This window comes from Calonectris borealis, unplaced genomic scaffold (genome assembly GCF_964195595.1).
Source record: "Calonectris borealis unplaced genomic scaffold, bCalBor7.hap1.2 HAP1_SCAFFOLD_279, whole genome shotgun sequence".
Classification (NCBI taxonomy): Eukaryota; Metazoa; Chordata; class Aves; order Procellariiformes; family Procellariidae; genus Calonectris; species Calonectris borealis.
In genome coordinates, this window is record NW_027441663.1 from 3,559 (window position 1) to 7,434 (window position 3,876).

Sequence of the window (3,876 nt, forward strand, 5' to 3'; positions counted from 1 at the left end):
AAAAGCTGGACGTGAGCCGGCAACGTGTGCTCGTAGCCCAGGAGACCATGTCCTGGGTTGCATCACCAGCAACGTGGCCAGGAGGTCGAGGGAGAGGATTCCACCCATCTACTCTGGTGAGATCCCACCTGGAGAACCACGTCCAGCTCTGGAGCCCTCAACAGAAGACCTGGACCTGTTGGAGCGGATCTAGAGGAGGATCACGGAAACGATCCAAGAACTGGAACATGAAGAAAAGCTGGGGATTGGTCAGCCTGGAGGAGAGGTGGCTTTGGGGAGACCTTTCAATACTGGTTGACCCCAAGTGACCAATGTCACGTGACGTCCCCGGTCCCGTTAGGGAGGGCCAGCGGGTGAAGAGCTGTGTGGTGCCCCTGGGGTTAAACCAGGACGCGGTGGCGGTGGTGGTGGGTTGACGGTTGGACTCGATGAGCTTAGAGGTCTTTTCCCACCTTAACGAGTCTCTGCTGAATAATTAAAGGGGGTTTCTAAGGAAGATGGCGAGAGACCTCGTAGCAAGCGAGAGGACAACGGCTTGAAACTAAAACGGGGAAGATTGAGACGGGAAGAAGCCTTTTTTTTTTGTTTTTTACGATGAGGGTGGAAGAGGTTGCTCAGAGAAGCTGTGGACGCTCCATGGAAGTGTTCAAGGCCAGGTTGGACAACCTGACCTCGTGGAAGATGTCCTTGATGGAAGGAGATGATCTTTGAAGGTCCCCGATGGAAGGAGATGATCTTTGAAGAGGTCCCCGATGGAAGGAGATGATCTTTGAGGAGGTCCCCGATGGAAGGAGATGATCTTTGAGGAGGTCCCCGATGGAAGGAGATGATCTTCGAAGGTCCCTTTCCAACCCGAACCTTCCTCTCATTCCGTGGTTCCGTCATTCCATGGATTTATTCCTCACCATGAGGGGCAGAACCCGCCCCGTAGATGGAGGGGGGGGGATGGGGGGGGATGCTCCATTTTGAGCCCCCAAAGCCCCATTTTGAGCCCTCAAAGCCCCATTTTGAAGCCCCAGAGCCCCATTTTGAGCCCCCAAAGCCCCATTTTGAAGCCCCAAAGCCCCATTTTGAGCCCCCAAAGCCCCATTTTGAGCCCCCAAAGCCCCATTTTGAAGCCCCAAAGCCCCATTTTGAGGCCCCAGAGCCCCATTTTGAGCCCCCAAAGCCCCATTTTGAGCCCCCAAAGCCCCATTTTGAGGCCCCAGAGCCCCATTTTGAGCCCCCAAAGCCCCATTTTGAGGCCCCAGAGCCCCATTTTGAGGCCCCAAAGCCCCATTTTGAGGCCACACGGACACACGGACACAGGGACACATGGACACGGTTTTGCTGACGGGGTTTATTGATCCGGAGCAGGAAATCCCATGGGATGGGGGGGGGGTCCAGGGCTGATCATCTCCTCATGCCGCTGGGGGGGGGGGGGGACACGGGCGTCACCACCGCTTCCCGTCCTGAAAGAGCCCCCAAAATGTCACCCCCCCGCAGAGAGGCCCCCTCCCCTCTCCCTGCGGAGCCCTGGGAATCGGGGATCCCCCGGGATCCCCCGGGATCCCCCACCCCCCCTCACCTCAGACGTCGTCGACGGCGGCGGCCTCGCGTCTCTGGCGCACGAGCTCCAGCTCGTCGGCCACGAGGGGCTGGGGGGACAGGGGGGTTAGGGGGGGACTGGGGGGCACTGGGGTGGACTGGGAGGCGATGGGGGCCTTGGGGAAGGGGCCCACTAGGTGTGTGGCTGCGTACTGCGGTGTACTGGGGCATAGTGGGGTGTACTGGGGTGGACTGGGGTGCACTGGGGTGGACTGGGGTGGACTGGGAGGCGATGGGGGCCTTGGGGAAGGGACCCACTGGGTGCGTGGCTGCGTACTGCGGTGTACTGGGGCATACTGGGGTGGACTGGGGTGGACTGGGGTGGACTGGGGGGGACTGGGGGGGACTGGGGGGCACTGGGAGGCGGTGGAGGGCCTTGGGGAAGGGGCCCACTGGGCGCGTGGCTGCATACTGGGGCATGCTGGGGTGGACTGGGGTGGACTGGGGTAGACTGGGGTGGACTGGGAGGCGATGGGGGCCTTGGGGAAGGGGGCCACTGGGTGTGTGGCTGCGTACTGCGATGTACTGGGGCATACTGGGGCATACTGGGATGGACTGGGGTGGATGGGAAAGCAATGCGGGTCCTGGGAAGGGGCCCACTGGGTGCGTGGCTGCGTACTGGTGCATGCTGGGGTGTACTGGGTTGTACTGGGGTGGATGGGAAAGCAATGGGGGCCCTGGGGAAGGGGCCCACTGGGTGCGTGGCTGCGTACTGGGGCATGCTGGGGTGCACTGGGGTGCACTGGGCTGTACTGGGGTGGATGGAAAAGCAACGGGGGGCCTGGGGAGGGGGCCCACTGGGTGCGTGGCTGCGTACTGGGGCATACTGGGGTGCACTAGGGTGTAATGGGGTGGATGGGAAAGCAATGGGGGCCCTGGGGAAGGGCAGGGGTGCGGGGGGGGGGTTTCTGGCGTTGCAGTGGGGCGCACTGGGGCGCACTGGGACACACTGGGGTGTACTGGGATGTACTGGGGCACACTGGAACCGGTGGTCCCTACCTCAGCCCTCTTCACTCGCCCAACGTTGAAGGCCGCCTGTAGAGAGACCTTGGTGGTCACTGGGCTGTCCCCAGTCCCGGACTGGGAGGACCAAGTCCCCCCTCCAGTTCCCCAAACTGGGCGCCCTCCCAGTCCCCCCCAGTACTCACGTCCAGGCAATAACCTCCGCTGGCTTCGAACAACTGGGGAGGAGAGCAAAGGGGGGGTCTGGATGGGACCTGGGGGGTGCTGGGGGGGGGGGCAGAGGTGTCCCCAGTCCCCCCCAGTCCCCCCCAGTCCCCCCCAGTCCCATGGCTTCCCCCCCCCGGCCCCCTCCCTCCCAGTTTTCCCCTCTTCATGGAAGGACCTTGGAGACTGGGAGAATGGGGGGGGCCACCAGAGAGAACCGGGGGGGGGGGGGGACCCCCGAGACTGGGGCGAACTGGGGGGACCCCCCCGGGATGGGGGGAAGGGATCGGAGCGGAGGGGCTGCGGGGGAGGGGGGGGGGCAAAGAGGAACCGCGGGGGGACCCAGAGGGGGGTCCGGGGGTCCCGGAGGGTCCGGGGGGATCCAGAGGAGGGTCCGGGGGTCCCGGAGGAGGGTGCGGGGGGTGCGGGGGTGCCAGAGGGGGGTGCGGGGGGTGCGGGGGTCCCGGGGGAGGGTGCGGGGGGTGCGGGGGTGCCGGAGGGGGGTGCGGGGGGTGCGGGGGTCCCGGAGGAGGGTGCGGGGGGTGCGGGGGTGCCGGAGGCGGGTGCGGGGGGTGCGGGGGTGCCGGAGGGGGGTGCGGGGGGTCCGGGGCTGCCGGAGGAGGGTGCGGGGGGTGCGGGGGTGCCGGAGCAGCCCCTCCCCGCGGCGTCGGGGCCCCACCTGGGCATCCTGGGGGGCGCAGAGCAGGAGGACGAGGAGCAGGGCGAGGCTGAGCGCCGCCACCTTCATCTTCCTCCGCCGGCCGCCGGGTCCTGGCTGGGGCCGGGGGAGCCGGGGGGCGGATTTATCCCTCCCGGGGCTCCTCCTCGCCCACCCCCACCCCCCCCCGACCCCCCCCCGGGCAAGGCCGGGCTTGGCAGGGCCACCAGCCCTGGGCAAGGAGCCACCAGCCCTGGGCAAGGAGCCACCGCCGCACCCCCCGGGCGCGGATCCAGCCCCGGCACCGCTCCAGCTTCCCCCGCCCCCCCCCCAAAACCACATCCCCCCCCCCCCCCAGTGCCCCCCGACTCCCAGCGCCCTCTTTCCCTCCGGGACCCCCCCCCCCGGAGCCGACGCCGGCCCCAAACCGGGGGGCTCGGAGAATCGGCCCCCACCCCTCTCCC

General features: G+C 66.6%; 1 long non-coding RNA gene across 1 annotated transcript; it reads right to left on the bottom strand.

Moving 5' to 3' along the window:
* Positions 1 to 1,319: 1,319 nt before the first annotated feature.
* On the bottom strand, positions 1,320 to 3,591 carry LOC142077506 (uncharacterized). Its single transcript, XR_012671874.1, has 5 exons — positions 3,434 to 3,591; positions 2,736 to 2,768; positions 2,587 to 2,622; positions 1,568 to 1,637; positions 1,320 to 1,451 (listed from the first exon to the last, which is right to left on the bottom strand). It is a non-coding gene; the product is annotated as an uncharacterized LOC142077506 (long non-coding RNA).
* Positions 3,592 to 3,876: the final 285 nt, after the last annotated feature.